This window comes from Camelus bactrianus, chromosome 26, assembly GCF_048773025.1.
Source record: "Camelus bactrianus isolate YW-2024 breed Bactrian camel chromosome 26, ASM4877302v1, whole genome shotgun sequence".
NCBI lineage: Eukaryota > Metazoa > Chordata > Mammalia > Artiodactyla > Camelidae > Camelus > Camelus bactrianus.
The window spans coordinates 23,709,560-23,728,238 of record NC_133564.1 but is presented as its reverse complement, the minus strand read 5'-3'; the positions used below and the strand labels follow the sequence as shown (position 1 = coordinate 23,728,238).

The 18,679-nt window shown below is 41.3% G+C and overlaps 1 long non-coding RNA gene across 3 annotated transcripts in view; it reads left to right on the top strand.

Moving 5' to 3' along the window:
- LOC141575108 (uncharacterized) overlaps window positions 1–17,882 on the top strand; it is a 28,170-nt gene extending 10,288 nt beyond the window's left edge. Inside the window, exons 2-6 of one of the 3 annotated variants that reach the window (XR_012502462.1) lie at window positions 8,154–8,280; window positions 8,831–8,939; window positions 10,667–10,823; window positions 11,477–11,544; window positions 12,138–17,882. This is a non-coding gene — a long non-coding RNA (uncharacterized LOC141575108). Of the gene's footprint in view, window positions 1–8,153; window positions 8,281–8,830; window positions 8,940–10,666 lie in introns of all 3 variants that reach the window. The other 2 variants (XR_012502460.1, XR_012502461.1) reach the window with 2 other exon arrangements.
- Window positions 17,883–18,679: the final 797 nt, after the last annotated feature.

Below are 18,679 nucleotides of genomic sequence, written 5' to 3'. Positions count from 1 at the left end.
CCAGTCCATCTTTGGTTAACTTTACCAGTCAGAAAATTCTTTGTCACTGATAATAATGGAGAGCCCAAATTAATAATACATTCAAATTTATAAAATTAAATCTGATTTTAAAAAGTGACAGTAAGGATGGCCATAACTATTCCTGGTTTAGTTCTTGCAAATCAGTGGTCATGAGACTCAAAGTCCCAATGTCTAGGAGACCAGCCCCAAGCCCTGCATGATACGCTGTGAGCCTTTAAAACAGGAAGGGCAACTTGACTTTGTTAGCGATGCTAATACCAACAGTTACCAGTGGTGCAGTGCTGAACCATGAGATGGGCATGATGCCGGGGGTTGGCACGTACGTGGATCATTTCATTCCCCACAACAGCCCTATGAAGAGGGTGCCACACTCTCATTTTTCAGAGGAGAAAACTGAAAGAAAATACCCTGAGTGTTAGGATGACACTGCAAGTCAGTAGCAGAGCTGAGAGTCGGACCCCAAAGGGTTTGCTATCCAAGCTCACGCTCTACCCATGACATCCCCTCTGAGAGTGGTCTATCCTCAGTCGCTCTTCACGGACCCTGCAGGGCTGGGCTGGATGCAGTGGTCAAAAGGGAGCTCTCAGTCGGCCACAGAGTGGCCTGCATGAGACCAGCTCGAGGTCACTTCCCCTTGGATTTCTCCTCAGCCTAGTGGAAATGTGACCCTAGCTGTCAACGCCTAAAAGAGAGTCCAAGAAAGCATTAACATCCAGTGACATTTCTGGACTCCCTTAAAACCTGTGATGCATACCTCCATCTTTTATATAACACTAAGTTATATAACAACAGAATCACAGAATTTCAGAGTTGTTGAAACTCTGCAGATCATTTAGCCAAGGTTTCCTCCTGATGTATCAGTTGGGAATAGCTTTACCAAGAGGGAACTGAAGGATTTGGGGGAAAAAAGTGAATAAATGTAGAGTAGCAAAGCTAGAAGAGTTGCTTTTGTTATGCAGTCCCTTTGGGGAAGGGAAGAGTGTCTGAGACCCAGTCCTTGCCTCTGAAGGGCTTGGAGGGTGGGGAAACGAATAAAGTCAAGTCAGTGAGTCCTACTGAGCATGACAGTCCCTGCCTCAAAGTTCTCACGGACTATCTCTAAGTGCTGCATAGCTCTAAACATTGAGGCAGAGAACAGAGACGTATCCCTGGGCATACAGAAAATTTCCTACCAGCTACATGGGACCAAGAAGAAAACTAACCATTTGTACACTTTTCCTAGAAGCCATAAAAGACAAGATGGGTGGAGTCCATGAAGTCCCTAGTGTATGAGGCCGACCACCATGTTTTCGAGAACCCAAACTGTTAGGGTATTCTTCCACACACTGAGCTGCTATCTGCCTCCCCAGAAGTTAGCTGTCATCTCTAAGCCCCAGGTTTCTTATCTGCCAAAACAGAATAACAAAGGTACCTATCTCCTAGGACTCCCATGAGGCTTCAGGCTTGAATAAGATAATCTTAGCAAAAACGCTAGGAAAAGACTCTGGCACATAGTGAGTACTTGAGAATGACAACTATCTTTATTATCACTCTACCCACTGGTAAAAGTTAGGGACAAACAGAGACACACTTCTAGAAAAAAAGTGGGGGAGGAAAACTGTATATTGTGTTTCATTTTGTCTTCTACATTTTCTTTAACCACCTAGTATGTCTGTTTTTCTGTATTTCAGGTTAGTGGGGTATTCAGAGCTAGTGCTGAGACTGGACTTAGTCCAGTATGGGGGGGGGGGTGTCAAGGAAAAGAGAAGGGGAGAATATAAATAAAGGGACATAGGGATTTTGCCTCATTTCCTAGATACTTAAGCTCAGGGGACTATTCCTGCCATGCTTTTTCCTCGGAGGAAACTTAAGAGAGTTCTGGTTAATGTTGCTAATGAACTATCACTGATTGAGGATTTAATGTGCTTAATCCCTGCATACATTATCTCGTTTAATCCTCGCCACCATTGGTTGAGTAAGGTTAATTTGTCCCATTCTCCAGGGAGTTTGCAGAACCAGGATTTGAATTCATTCTTATCTTACCCCGAGACAGGCTTTAAACCACCATACTAAACAAAAAGTTACTCAAAAAGTCAGTGGATCTGGGTCCTGCCTTAAGGCTCGGCCCAATGAAGCTGAGAAAGTAGGAGTGTATCCTTGTTCTCTTACCCAGAATACCTCCCCTGGCAAATCTGGGTAGGGGTTTTTGAATAAATCCCTTTAAGAGTAGTTCTCTGAGAAAGCAGTATTGCAGCAAGACAGCTCTAAAGAGCCCAGCTGGGCAGCTTATGGGAGCGGCTTCTAAGAGCGAGGTTCACTGAGAGAAACTTCGAATGGGACAGACCTGAGGTGATTCATTCCTAGGAACAAGAAGGCACATCCAAACAGCCTCCAAGTTAGCTCCTGAGAAGAATGACTGCTCCTGTTGTCATCCCAGGACGTAGGGCCAAGGATGGCTGAGGGAGGGCCTTGGGCCCAAGGCCTCAATCTCCATCAGTCCTTCAATCCACCCCAAATAAAAACAGTAACAATAACACTTGATAGGGGCAAGCAATATTTTCTTAACCTTACATTTGGAGTAAATAAAATCACCTTGACACATGTTATTTAAAGTGATATGAAATCTAAGTTATTTAAGAATGCAGCTTGAAGACAAGACCCCAGGGCTGGCCTCCTACTCCCCCCACCCAGATTTCTACCCCAAGCCCTCTAGACTGAAATTCTAGAGCTGAGGTAAGATGAAGCCTCACTGAGAACAAAAGGATTTGCTTAGTAAGGTAAGGATAGAGGCGCAGGCTGGAGAGACAAGTCTTCAGGAGAGAGAACTTTCTGGTCACAGGTGAAGCCCAGATGGAAGAAAGGCGAGAGCAGATGCAGAGGACGAAACAGTTGTCATCACAAGTCCCTGGTTTAGGTACCTCTCTGCTAAGTGTCCCCAAGAATCAGAACTTGATACTTTGATAGTGACCACTATCCAATTCTTATTACAAAATTTAACCTTTTCTTTCTGGAAACTTGCGGGATCTTCTCTTTATTCCTGCATTCTGAAATCTGACAGTGACTTGTCTGGATATGAATCTATGTTCATCCACTGGCTGGACATGGGGTGGGTCCTGTCAATCTGGGGCTGTATGTTCTTAAGTGCCGAGAAACTGTTCTCAATTATTTCATTATTTCCTCCTCTCTGCTTCTTTTGTCTGGATCTCTTATTATTTGGATGTTCATCCTCTTAGACTGGTTCTGAATCACTCTCCTAGACTAATCCTCAGATTACCCTCGTTTTCCCCACTGTTTTCTATCTTTTTGTTTTTTTGCTTCACTTTTTAGTTTTTTGTTGAAGTCTTCATTTCTACTATCATATTTTAAAATTTTCAAAAACTCATTTTTATTGTTTTCTAAAGGATCCCTTCTTTTAAAAAAAATCAGAACCTCTTGTTTCATGGGTATTTTTTCTCACCTCTCTGAGGGTATTGATGTTAGCTGTTTTCAAAGTTTAATTCTTTTTTTCCCTAATAGTCTCGTTTCCCCCTAAGATTGTTTTTTATTTCAGTTTAGTTGGTCTTCCATTTTTCTTTTGATATCGGCTCATCCTTGACTGTCTGCTCATATTTACAAGGAAGGGAAATTTTATGGCCACATTAAACTTTGCTGAAGAGCAGTAGTTCTCAACTTTAGTATACACTTGGCGGGAGGGGAGGTGCTTCTTATAGTAGATCTCAGAGCCCCAACCTCAGTGGTTCTGCTTCTGCAGGTCTGGAGCAGGGTGCAAAAATCTGTATTTTCAGCAACTCTCTAGGTGATGCTGCTACTGCGGATTTGGAGACCACACTTTGAGAACCACCCCTCTGACCGGCTGTTTCCTTGGGGACTCTTCAAGATAGATATCTTTTGGTATTTCTCCTTAGGATGGCCACCTTCCTCAAAGAAGTAACTTCCAATCTCGTGTTTAGGGTCTAGACCCGGCCGCCAGCATTTTCCTAGCCTGAGAGGGCTTGGTGAGATGTCTCCTGTGGGTGTGGAAATGTTCCTTTGATCCCCTTGTTGTATTACAGTAGACTTGCCCTCAACTATTTCTAGAGTCCTCCAGTCTAGAGACCCTTTGTTCCACTCTCTCCAGAGGTAAAAACCTCTCGACTTGTGCCAGTGGAGACTGGGCAGTGTGAGGAAAGAGATCTGGGGATCCAAATGCTTCCCAAGCAGACTCCTGAGTATCTGGGGGATACTGAGGTGCAGTGAATTTGCATCTTACTTTCCACTCCATTGGCCTGGGATTCTGGTTCTTGGGTCTGGAAAGTCAACAGTCCTTGTCCATCTGCCTCCAGCTTCTGGGACTGTGTTGCTCTGCTCACCCCCTTCATTTTTCCTGTCTTGGTGGGTTTAAACCCTTCTGAAGCCCCCGTTGCTGTCATTTTAGTAGGCTTTCAAAAAGAGAAAGAGATAAATGAAAATGTTCAATCTGCTCTCTTCACCCCAAAGTCCCTAACAGCACTATAAAAAGATTTGGTTAAGTATTAATTGCAGATAATTCTGAGCTATTTGTATTTGTAAAGACAGATGTGGCCTCACTGTGACTATTTCAGGTTTATGGACTATTTTTTTCCTTCTGTGCTAAAGAAAGTTTCCTATTTCAAGATAATTTTTTTAAAAACACATCTCCAGTAATGACCTCCAGAAGGAAATATGGAGACCCTCACTTTTCTGGCTTTTCAGACATGCATTAATAGAAAATGCCCTCAAGAAACAGTAAAGCTCTAAATCAGATTCATTTCAGTATTCAATGTAGCATATTCAAGTTGTCAGGATTTTTACAATATGTCTAATGAAGTGCTCAGCATGATGAATTGTACAATTATAATGAAATGGGGTTCTAATGAGCAATTATTCTAAGCAAGAATCTTCCAGGTTTTTTTTAAGTTCTCTTTCTCTCAAACTAGAAGCTAACAAGTAGTTGTGAAAAATTATTGCAGCGTCTGTGTAAGTAGCATGGCAGTCAGTCGAAATGCCTCTTACAAACCCAGTTTTCCTGTTCGTAGGTGACAATACAGCTTAAGAAAATGGGTTTTGAGGACATTTGTGCTCTATTGGTGAGAATGTAAATTGGTATAACCACTACAGAAAACAGTATGAAGGTTCCTTAAAAAATTAAAAATAGAGCTACCATATGACCCAGAACTTTCACTTCTAGGTGTATATCCAAAAGAAATGAAAAAAGAATCTCAAAGAGGTATTTATACTGCATGTTAATTCACAATAGCCAAGGTATGGAAACAACTTAAGTGTCCATCAATGGATGAACAGATAAGACATATATTCAGTCATAAAATAGGAGGAAATCCTGCCATTTTTAACAACATAGGCAGTCCCTGAGACCATCACACCAAGTGAAATAAGTCAAAGAAAGAACAATACTATATGGTATCATTCAAATGTGGAATCTAAAAAAGCTGAACTCATAGGAGCAGAGATTAGAATGGCGGTTACCAGGGGCCAAGGGGTGGGGAAAATGGAGAGATGTTGGTTAAAGGATACAAACTTCTAGTTAGAAGTTGAATAAGTTCTGGGGATCTAATATATAGCACAGTGATTATAGTTAAATACTGCTGTATTATATATTTGAAAGTTACTAAGAGACTAGATCTTAAATGTTCCCACCACAAAAAAGAAGTAGTAATTATATGATGTGATGGAGGTGTCAGCTAATGTTATGGTTGGGAGCCTGGGCATCATCTCCCAGCTGAAATAAAAGTTGCCTTTACTGAGTGCCTAGATTGCATGGGCTCTAAGCACTACGTTAGGTGAATTGTCATGCATTATTTTGTATTCTCAGAACAACCTGTGAGACAGATTTTACAGATGAGAAAAGCTGAAGCTTCAAGATGCTGAGTAAAGTGGCCCAAGTCTATGGGCAAAAGGAATCAGAGCTGGGTGTGCCTGGTTCCACGCTCTAGCTAGCCTTTGAGAAGGAAGCCGCTATCTTGGCTGCATTCTTTCTGGCTTTCTTCCTGATCCCCTCTGTGACTCAGATCAAGCCATTTGCTCACCGCCTGCTTTCTGGAACCTGCTTTGTGCAACCTCAAGGGCACTGATCACGTTATAGCCTACAGTGATATAACGTGAACACTCTTGCTTTGACCATCTGCCTTCCTCACTAGGATGGTGAGAAATGAGGTGAATTACCATTGTTACCAGTTACAGCACTTCTGCGGCAAGTAGCAGAAAACTCCATGTTGATCAGCTTAGGAAAGTAAGGAAAATGAACTGTCTCACATAAAATAGGTCCTGATGGAGCACATCTCTGGGCTTGGTTAAGCTGGTGACTTTGCAATGCCACCAGAACCTTCGGATCCTCTCGTCTTCCTACTCCGTCATCCTCAGGGTGCTGGCATTGCTCCAGCTGGGTTCCTCCAGGGCTACCAGGTGGCCCCTGCTGTTCCAGCCACCATATCTTGACACAACATCATCCAGTGGAAGAGTAGAAATGAACACTGGCATCAGAGCTCTTCAAAATCAAGGCAATGTTTCTAAGAAACCTCCAAGCAGGCCTGTACTGCACCATTGTCCAGACTGGGTCACTCCTAAATCCATCACTGACAAGGGGCACAAGATTGCTGTGATTAGGTTAGACTAATTTGGGTTCATTCCTGAGACAGGTTAGGAAAAAGCCAAGGACATCTGGAAAAAATTGGGGCTTTGAGAGCAGGGAGTAAAGAAACAACTAACCATTGGGTGGAGAACCAACAGTGACTTCTACTCTAGTGAAGTGTGCTAAGTTTCTCTGAAGAAAGAGCACATAGCATCAAGGTTTTTATGTTTCTGTATTTTCAACTATTCTCCAGACTGGGGATGTGGGAATGAAAAGGGTTAATTTGGGACTTTGGTTGAGGAGCTATGAGGAAACTAAAGAAACTTCAACTATGTTAGGACTTAAACTAAATTTCCAAGCATCTAGACAAATGCAGTAATGGAGAAATATATTTAACGATCAACACTACAAAGGAGCAGTAGGACTGAGAATCTATGAAGAGACTGATATTTACCTTTCAGGTTAAAGTTTAAGATATGCCTGTTATTAGCTGATCAGAAACAAGCTGAAAACTGGAACCCAAAGGTACTGATGACAACAGACCCAAAAGGTTGCCAAAAATCCCTCAACTTTAGTGTCAGTATTCTTAGCACCACTGGGGAGTTGGCACATGATTCTGTTTCTCCCAAAAGCATTTGGACAGAATTCTCTACAATGATGCAACCTGTAACATTTTTCACATGTCATTTGTGCCACCAGTACAAGGTTTTCTCAGTTCAGTAAAGTGTGTAGGTCATATAAGGATATTTGATTCATCTGCGCTACTCTTGAAGAAACTGAGGATCCATGAGCTTCTCCAGCACATACAAAGTGTTTTCAATTCTTGGAAGAGAAAAACTACCTGTTACGAACAAACGACACCCCTGATTATTAGTCATTAAGCTCTCCTCTGACCTCAGCCAACAATCAAATACATGGAAAATAAAGTATCTTTTTAAAACAGAGATCTGATGATATAACCACCTATTCAAAAAGCTTTCATGATGTCCTATTTCCTACAGAACAAAATCCAAACTATTTCACTTCACATCTAAGACCCTTGGGAATCTGGTCCCTTTTTTTTCCCACTCATGTTTCCTCCAGTCTTCCCAGATCCCTCACCGCTTCTGGCTGGTATGAACTTTCACATTTCTGCACTGTTGTCTAACTTCACTCCTTTATTTCTACCATTTAAATACCTATTCATCCTTTAAGACCCCAATCAAACCCAGTTCCTCTAGCAGACTTCCCTTCTCAGCTATCCCTTATTGATTAATCAGAATTAATCAATCTCATCTCTGTGGACTCCCATCATTGTTTCCATTTCTGTTTAATGCTTTTTAACAGTTGCCCCTAATAAAGATACTGTAGTGACTGCTGGACTTTCTGGACTAAATTAAGAGCTTTCTGTGATGGAGGCCAGCTATATCTTCATCTATCCTACTTCTTCTTTCTGGGAACATAAGAAAACCCCGTTTTTCAGTCTTTCTTGCAGTTAGTGTGAGGCTATGTGCTTGGGTTCTAATCGATGGAATGGGGTGGAAGTAATGTAAGCAACTTGTAAAACTAGTCTTTAAAAATATTTGATAAGCCTCCAGCCCACTCTTCACTTTCTGCGGAAAGAGGCCAGCATCACAAGATGAAAGAAGCCTGGATCTCTGAGTAATGACTTGAAGGAGAACTAGCCAGAAGAGCTGCTGACCCACTTTGGAAATTGTGTGAGTGAGAAATATACTACTAGTACATTAAGCCACCAAGATTTGGGGATTACTTGTTATTGCAACATAGCCTCGCTTACCTTGACTAATACAATTCCTAAGGTAGAAGCGACCATGCATGATTCATTTTTTATTCCCCTGGGGCTCAGTGCTTTGCACATCTTTCCAAAGTGAGATGAAAAGTGAATAAAATAGCTGTCATAAACTTTATATATTTTCACCTAAGGAAAGGCGGAAATCCCCTTAAGAGCAACATCTCTATTTTTCTGCAAACATAAGATTAATGATTTAACAGACATGTGTTTTTGATATTTGCTGGCAGACTTTAGCAACGAGATGGAGGGGAAAGTGGGATGGAAAGAGTTCTCCCTACGCCAGGCTTGCCTCCTCCTTCTGGATGTGGTTTAACTATCACCTTCACAGCAAGCTCTTCAGGAATCACCACACAGGAATACTCACTTCTTTTCTAACATTACTCTCTATCTTAGCAGTTATCTTCATAGAATTTACTTCAGATTGTAATTATTTGCTTGGTTTGTTTGAATTCCAGATTAGACTGGAAACTCCGTAAAGGAAGCAACCATATCTGTCTTGTTCACTGTTGTTTCCCGGTACCCAGAGGATGTCATGCTCACAGTAATACACGCTTGTGATGATAGGTAAGGTAAGGAAGGAGCTAGAAGAAGCTCTGATTAAAAAAAAAAAAAATTACTGTGGGGTGGGGACAGATAGCTCACATTTCCAAAGCCCCAAAGTCACAGTTGTATATAGTAAAACAATCAGTGAAAAGGTAAAATTGTGTTCCATAAAATATGCTCATGCACAAAAAATATGTCCATGTAACACGGTTAAAATCAGGTGACTTCACATCTATAGTAGGAAGTCTTAGTAACTGGAAAAACCATCTAACCCAATTCCCCCAAAGAGTCCAGATAAATGAGAGATGACTAATCATTCTTTCACCAATTCACTAGTTCATTTCTCAACAAAATCTTCAATCCCCACTTCCATCTACCCACATCTCCTTTTATAATAATTTCATGAAAAGGTACAATGTGTTCCACATAGTAAGGACTCATAGTAAAGATGTAGTTAAACAAACATACCCACAGAGTTCACTTTTCTGTGAATTTCCCCTCCTGAAGAGAACATATCCCCCCATCTTGTCCCTTCTAAACAGAATGTCTCCTCATCACTCAGCTCCTGCAGTCTGTGGGCTACAAGCGCATAGTACTTCCTGAGACTGTCATGAACACTAGGACCTTTTAGAGCCATGTCCAGCTTGCCTTCAGACTTGCCAAAAATCACTGCCTGCCCCCTTCACCTACCTCACCCCCCTCCAGAAACAGCAGTTCCATCTGAACTGGGGCAAGGTGGGCTCTGAGAGATGGAGCTTTTTTCCTGTGCACTTGAGAGCTGTCTCTCTCAAGTGTAAAGTAAGTTGAGTATTTCTGTTGAATTTTTTTTAACTCCAGTGATTCAAATGTGCTCCCTAAGAGGCAGCTCACTGAAGTGGAAAGAGCCCTGACTTGGCAGTCCAGAAAACATGGCTTCATATCCTGGGTCTGCCCCTAACTCACTGTGTGCTCTAGGCCACACAGGGCCTTAACCTCTCTGGGCTGGACCAGAAGGTCATCACCTTTTACTCTAAAAAAACCCAAGAGTCTGTTTTTCATCCTAACAGTATGGGTCCTATTGACCAATATATGGTATTATCTCTTTGGAGAAAACAGTTTGCTGATATGGCAGGTATCTAAGAGTTCTGCCCGCTGAACTGTCATCAAAGCCAGACAGCCTCGTAGTTGCCAGGTGTCCAGCAAGGCTCCACGAAAATATTTGATATGATGAGGTGTTTCTTTGATGTTTCTTAGTCTCAATCTTGGCTTGAATCTTGGAGCTTTGTTTCTATGAAGGCTTTTCTGGCAAATAGGGATGTTTATATTAGTAAGTCTTACAGCATTATTTAAGTTAAACAAACAGCAATTTTGAAGGAAGTCAATTTGAATGGCTAGAATTTGTTTGCCTGTGTGATGATAATTAGCTGCTTAATTCACTTCTTTGTTCAGGTTAGTGCTGAAATCCCACGTCCCTGGACTGTGATGAGATTCCCTAATGATTCAAACCGCTGTTCAGAATATCTCCACTTCACGCTTGAGATGGGCATCTGAAGGATGCTTTCCCCTGATTCTTACAAATCCTTCATTAAATAGCCATTTTGCTACCAAGGTTATGAAACAGAATGAAATGAAGCACTCATGTAAAGATAGACTTTATTTATTCATTTTTTTTTTAAAAAAGCAATGTTCATGTTCATTGTCATTGTCATAACAACTTCTGTTAACAGGAGGGGGAAAAATTCACCACTTCACTTCTCTTTGCCAAGCAGAAAGTTGCTTCAGCATGTTCTGGATCTAGAACCGACAGGTTTTACTGTCAAAGAGGCTGATTTGGGGTAAAAACTCCCAGCAAGAAGATGGACAGGTGACTGGGGATGGTCTCTGCTCTGAACTCAGGGAGGTTGCTGCCCGGTCTCCATTCTCCAGGTGGGTTGGTCTGGGGACACAGACCCCAGTGAGCCTGCCCTGTACATTCTTTTGTTCCTCGAGCAGCAGTCCAGAAGCTGCTCATGATGCTGGTCCAGCCTGGGGAGAAATCACTCCCTCTCCATCAACACCCATCAGGCAAAATAATCAGATATCAATTACTTGGCTGAGTGAAGACGAAATAATTGAACCTGACCATGTTGCTGGCTCCATTTCTGTAGCTTTGGATTGCCATTTATCTAGCCCTGCAGCAAAAGGCTGTCTTCCCATGAAAGGTGGTAAATTAGAATGATTTTGTTTTCCTGAATGGATTGATAATTCTTCCTTTAACATTGAAAAATAATTTTTAAAAGTTTGTTTCCTCAGGAGAGAAATGGCATAAACCAAAGGGGATAGTGGCAAAAGTCAGGCGTTGGATGTTTCTAATGCAGGATATTCCTAATAGCATCTTTCTAATGCTATTAATCTGTAAAGCCTCCAGATGTTTCCCTGTGGCATTTCAAGGGATCTCACCATCTGCCTATGTCTCAGGCTTGGTGAATCACTTAGCAATGCTTTTAGGAGGCACATTCAGACATTGTGCTGCTGTTTTTATATTTTCCACATGCTGTGTAATTGACTCATGTAGTCACCCTCCTTTTCCTCTATTGTAGGAAAGAGATGACCCAGTGGCTCTCTGTCTTTGCAGAGAAGATCGCTTATGCCAGCATACCAAGATGAGGTGATAAAAGTCACCTGTGTTCACTTTGGCCTTCTCCTTAATCTCACAAAAACTTGGGGGACTAAGAAGCTACAATTGTTGCCCCGTTTTCTCCTCTGTTCTTTTCCCTCTAGGAAATGGTATTTTAGTGGGCTTAATATGTGCCAGGAACTACTTCAAGGGCATAACAGTTATTAGCTCCTTTTATCCTCACAACAGCCCTACTGGGTGGGGACTGTCATTGCTCCCATTTTAAAGATGAGGTAGTTGAGACACAGAGGATTTAAGTAACATGTCCAATTTCATAGCTAGTAGATGGTAGGGTCAAGATTCAAACCCAGGCTCTGTCTCCAGTGCCCATGGTCTTTTACCATTTTACAAACTGAAATTAGTGAGCAGATAGTAAATTTCAACTACATGATGATAGTAGGAATACTAGGTATATAAAAACCCTTGGGGGGAAAATCATATATATAATCTTGAGCATTCAGATCAGATTGCCTTAGTTTGCACTAAAAAATACCCCAGAAAACAAACAAACAAACTAAAAACCCTAAAAGCAAATAAAGCTAGACTGCTTTGTTTAGTCCTTGAAACCTGTCCTCTACCCTCAGCCCAGGTCTTCTGCTACCTGTTTATCTGGGAAGCTCACTTCTCTTCACAGTATCTTCCATCAACGCAACTTGGAATGCATCCCCTCTCCAGATTCCTGGTCCCTGAGGAAATGAGCTCATCTATTTGGTTCATCAAGACCCTCCTCTGGGTTCTTTCCATCGGATACACAGGCAATTCTGGTCCCCTCTCCTCTCCCTTGACAAGTTGCTGGCTTCCTTTCCTCATTTCAGTTTTCTCCAAACTAAACATCTTCTATACAATTTCATTTTCTTCGACTACCCACTGTTTGCCCCAACCTAAACAGAAATGCCAACCACTCAATCCAGGGCTACTGAGGGTCACCTGGTGGTGCCTATGACCCAGTTGTCTCTCTGCCTTCTGGGTCTCCTTGGTCTACCTGCCCCACTGCCTCTCCCACCCGCAATGCAGATGCCCCAGGGCAGTCTATAAAGGGAAAGAAAAGCTGAACACAACAAGAAACCAGGAGGGGCATCTCTAGATGGGAAATTAGGACATCTTCTCAAGTCTATGACATCATTGTTGTCATTGAAGAACAACTGACTCTTGTCCAAGAACCAGAGGCAAGAACTTGAGTGAAGTTTCTAGAGCATGACACAGGAAGCTCATTTAATTCAGGCACATAGGGGCAAACGTTAGACTAAATCAGAGAATGTTTAAAGAAATATGTGTCTCACAAGCAACCTAAATGTCCTATATTTAAAACTCAACTTGTCATTTCCAGCTAAAACACCTGTTTGCTGCCAGTCTTTGCAGCTGCTGGCTTCCTTGATTTCTCTTTTTCCTTCACACCCCATCAGCAGGTCCTGTGGGTGCCACTTCTAACATATACCCTAAATCCTTCCATCTACCTCCACCTCCATTTCTGCCTCCCACGTCCGATGTCCATGCCACCAACCCCTTCTCCTGCACCCTCCCACCAGCCTAACTGGTCTCCTTAATGCTCTCTGCTCCACATATATTCTCCACACAACAGCCAGAGTTACCCTTTGAAAACACGTATTGGATCTGGTGACTATACTGTTTAATGCCCTCCAAAGTCTCCTGATGGCACATGAAATAAAACTCAAACTCATTGTCATAGCTTGCAGGGTTCTGGACGCAGCCCACCTTTCTGACTTCATCACGTGTCACTCTCTGTCTGGCTTTCTGAGACACAGCTTCCAAATCGATGAAATGAAGCAAGTAGATAGTTTCTTAAGTCCCTTCCAACTTTTATGATTATCTAGTATTTTGAGCTTTAGAAGAAAAGTTCTTGATAGAAATACTCTTTCAAGAATAATTTCTAACTGCCCCAGCTTAAGCACGATCAGAACTTTGTGTTAATTTGTTCATAGTCCAGGTTGGATTTCCACTTGAGCCTTGGACAAAATAAGTATCGGCTTTTTAGATTTTTTAATTACCGTGAGTCTAGTGTATTGATATGGTTCTCAGAGCAGTCTTAGAGCACTGGGAACTGCTTAGGATTCTTGCAGTCTTGCAGTAGATTATTCCTTTTTTGGTATTTGGATTGACATTTATTTTTCTTTTCCAGTCATATTGACTTCAGTATCATTAGCTCCAAAATGCACCAAAGGCCAATTGCATTGACTGTTTTCGTTCTACTCAGCTAGTACTTCGCAATTCATCTTTTACAGCAAAACTTCCCTTGTGAACAGGCCAGGAGGGCTGAGTTTGAATTAGAGTCATACCTTCCAACCAAGTGCAGTGTCTACTTTAAATGTAAAAGAAGTAAATCAAAGGATAGGAGGAAACACTTGCTAAATGGCAAATGATTTGGAACCTCCTATTTGTGAGTGTGTGTGTTAGAAGAGGACTGAGTGGAGCTATTGAATTGTATTGGATTAGAAAGGAAAAAAGCGTAAACTAACTCCTACAAAATTGTATAATTTCCATGGAAAAAATCTCCCTGATTGATTTCATGTTACACATGGGTTAATTTGAGATTCAAGTAACCCAGTGGTTTCTGAGAGCCCACCAAAGAAAAGAGAGACTCTTTTGGGCTATAGGACTGTCTCCAAATAGGATATCTTTTCTTCCACAGGGTCAGAGTCTAGAAAAAAAGGAAAGAGTAAGAAAGCCTCTTTTGCCTAAGAATTTAAATGTTTTTGGTAAACTATTTTTTTTGAAGTCTATTTTTCTAATTGAGATTCCAAATCCAGGGGAGACTGGGTTTGTATGGAAGGAATCTCCAACTATCATCATACCCTTTTTAAATATCCATCAAAACATTAATGTGCGTTTAGTTGCAAGTGAAGAGAAGTGTTAACTGGTGGGTCTAAACTTAAACTGAAATAGTTTTCCCCACAGACTTTCTGCTGGGTTTGTGTTGTGGCTCTTACTTTCATAATTAACCAGCTAGTGTCCTGTCTTTTGGACAAAAGAAGAGCCAGTTACAATGTGGTGAAAGCAGGCAATAAAAAATAAAAACTAGGCAACAAAATAAAAATAAACAAAGGGGACCCCATCAAACTAAAAAGCTTCTGCACAACAAAGGAACCACCAACAAAATGAAAAGAAAACCTACATAATGGAAGAAATGTTTGCAGCACATATCTGATACAGGGTTAATATCCAAAATATATAAGAAACTCATACAGCGCAATAGGAAAAAAAAATCCTATTTACAAGTGGGCAGAGAAAATGAGTAGAAATTTTTCCAGGCAAGACATACAGATGGCAAACAGATACATCACGAATCATCAAGGAAATGCAAATCAAAGCCACAATGAGATATCACCTCACACCTGTCAGAATGGCTATGATCAAAAAGATGAGAAATAACAACTGTTGATGGAGTTGTGGAGAATGAGCAAAATTTGTGCACTGCTGGTGGGAATGTAAATTGTACAGCCAGTATGGAGGTTCCTCAAAACATCAAAAAGAGAACTATCATATAATCTAGAAAGATTACTTCTGGGTATTCATCTGAAGAAAACAAAACACTATCTTGAAAAGATACCTGCACGCTCATATTTACTGCAGCATTATTTACAATAGCCAAGATGTGGAAAAAATCTAAGTATCCACTGGCAGATGAGTGGATAAAGAAGATATGATACACACACACACACACACACACACACACACACACACACACACACACACACACACAGGAATATTATTCAGCCATAAAAAAGAAGGAAGTCCTGCCTTTTGCAACAACATGGATGGATCTTGAGGGCATTATGCTAAATGAAGTAAGTCAGACAGAGAAAGACAAATATTGTATGATTTAAAAAAATAAACTGATATATACAGAGAACAGATTGGTGGTTGCCAGGGGCGGGGGGCAGGTGGGCAAAAATGTATGAAGGTGACCAAAAGATATAAACTTCCGGTTATAAGACAAGTAAGTTATAAGTTCCAAGAAGCCAGTGCTAGGGAAGCATGAGTGTTCCCCTTATTCATTAGGGGAGTTTAGGTAATTAGGGTCATTAGCTCAAGGAAGCAGTCCTACAGCTTGCCCAGCCTAGAGGTGACCAGATCACTTGGAAGGTGCCTGAGCATTTTTATCTGAGGATGTCCAGATGGCAACAAGACCAAGGTGGAGGCTAAGGTGCGAATCAGAGCATCCCTTGTGGCTTTTGCACTACCAGGGCTAAGTGTCTTATCAGCAAAGTCACTGAAGGAGGCAAAGCCTCCACCTACAACACCCTCTCCCTTCTTCTACACTTACCCAATGCCTTCCTCTTCTAAGGTCATGTTCAAGGCTCACCTTACCCATAGGGCCCACCCTGACCACATGGTCCCTTTCTGGTCTCTCCCTCCTCTGACATCTGCTCATATTATTATCCAGATCATTCATTTGGCACTTACCATAGTGTTTTATACTGTTAGCTCTCATTTCCTTGCCAACTGGTTGGTGACCTCCTGGAAGACACAGGCTGTCTTAGATGGTTTTGTATCCTCCATAGCAAAGAGCATGGGGCCTTGAACTCAGTGTACTCTCAATAAATATGACTATTTTATTCATTGAGCAAATATTTATTAACTGCTCATTATGTGTCACTTCTACACAATCTCTGCCCTCGTGGAGTGTACAGCCTAGTGGGGGAAGGCAGGCAATAAAAGACAAATAAATAAAATATATAGTACCTTAGAAAGTGTGAGCTAAGGAGAAAAAATGACAACATATGAAATGTGGGCAGTGGGGGAAGCTTTGAAATTTTAAATTGTATGGTCAAGGAAAAGGTGATTTTTGAGTGAAGCCCTGAAGAGGTCAGTGAGTGAAGCATACAGAGATCTGGGAAAACACATTTCAGGCAGAGAGAACAGCAAGCAAAGACCCTGTTAATAATGGCATTAACAGACATTGTTGTTAAACCCCTGGAAACAGGAATTTTCCAGCTGAAATATATTAACTGGAAAAGTCTGGCTTATTACATATAATATATATATAGTAAGGCTGGCATTAACAGACACTGTTGTTAACTTCTGAAGTATATATATATGAGTGTATAGGTATATATCAAGATATATATCATATATGATATGATATGATATGATATGATATGATATGATATGATATGATAGGCTGGCATCAACAGACACTATTGTTGAACCCCTGGAAGCAGGACTTTTCAAGCTGTAAGAACATAAGCCATATTAAACAAAGCTCTAGCCAGCCCTTAGAGGATAAGACTACCAGTCTTAAACTCTTCTGTGCCCTTGGCCATATTGCAGGTGACACAACTCCTTAGACCACCAACCCTAGGAAAGCCCAGTTTGCCACAGCAGAAACAACAGTGGTCCTAACCACTTAGGGCAAATTATCAATGAGGCTGTTAACAAGTACTCTCATCATGAGCTCCTGCCAGAAATTATAGTCAGGATACTTCGTTAGATGCAAGATAAATTGGCGATGGGAATCTTGCCAATTATGAGGTTCAGTTTCCAGCTAGTCTGGAGTTGCCCCAGAGAGGCTCGATCTGATTGGTTAGGCAGGTTACATCACCCAGCCAATCAGTATATTCAAGAGGCAGAAAATTCAGTATTGAAGCAATTTTGTCTACCCTGGCCGCTGCAATGGCTTCTGGCAATGAAGCTTGAATGTACTATTAAAACTTCTTTTTCTTTCTCCCACAGGCCAAACTAACCTCTTACTTACCTACTTTCCTTTCTTAAGACCCAAGGTAATAACCTGAAAGCTATTGTAGGAAACAGACAGCATTAAGATTTTTATCCTTTGGGAAAAACTGCTCAAGATAACCTCTCACTCCTCTCCACTCCCCCCAACTCCAGGGCCCAGGAGCAGCTGTGCCTCTCAGCCCCTTAGATGTCCCACTGCCTTGAGGGAGGGGCTTGCATCTCACTCCACCACCATTTTTTTTTTTTTCATCTCTTTTCTTCTGGAATTATAGAGCTGAACTTTGAAAGTCAGTTTCTGCCAAGACTTTTTTTTTTTTTTTAACATCTTGTGTATGTGCTACTGCCAGACTGGCATTGACTTACCAAATAAAAGGACATTAGAAATCCGCAGAGTCAGATCAATCTTTAATGAAAAACCAACAAACATTAAAAGGCTGCCACTAAGCAGCTAGGGGTTGAAGGCAACGCTGGCTAATTGGTGCCCGTAGTGCTTTCACTCGCTGCCAAGTTCCAGAAACCTGGCTCTCAACCCAGTTCCACCAAATTAGGCCAGTTCTCTACAGGGCTTGCGTTGCTGTGCTGCTAATTAGGGTGATACAGAGCACCCCTATCCAAATGGAGTTTCTTCTAGACATAAACGCTTGCTGAAACTTGAGGATTTAAAAATGCTCCCTAAAAGGCTAGCTGCCATTTTGTAACTTGCATTGATCAGTGGTGAGGAAATTACTAAATAGTTTGTTCTCACTAAATGGTGCAATATCAACTCTAAAATGATTTGGGGACTGAAAGGATGGAGAGATATTTGGAGGAAAAAAATCTATTTTACATTGGTGGAACAATATACAATGAATTTTTGAAATCTGAGTCTTTTAAAAGGCAGAAATAGAGTGATGGAAATTTTCAGGGGTTTTCTAATCAACTGGTTTTTAGAGCAGTTTTTCTCATCCCTTGCTACACATTAAAATCAACTGGGGTGGGGTATTAGTGCTGACTGCAAACCAACCATCCAGAAACTCTGGAGGTAGAGCCCAGAGATGGGTAATTTTCCTTCAAATCTCTCTAGTTCATTGTGGTGTGAAGCTGGGGTGAGAACTGCTCTTCCACAGGAATCAAGCTTATTGTTTAGGATAACTGTTTTTAAAACCGTAGACTGGAAAAAAAAAAAAAAAAGGTATATAGGGCTTTGAAAAACCTGATTGTTACGATCCTGTTTAGCTTCATGGCTTTGGACAGATTCCTTCATGGGGTAATTTTTATCCTCAAAATGAATTTTTCTCAGCGCTGTTGAGAAAATGAGCTGGGGCACTGTATTAGTCTGCCCAGGTTGCCATAACAAAGCACCACAGACTGCGTAGCTTAAATAACAGAAATTTGTTTTCTTATAGTTCTGGAGGCTGGAAGTCCAAGGTCAAGGTGTCAGAAGTTTCAGTTT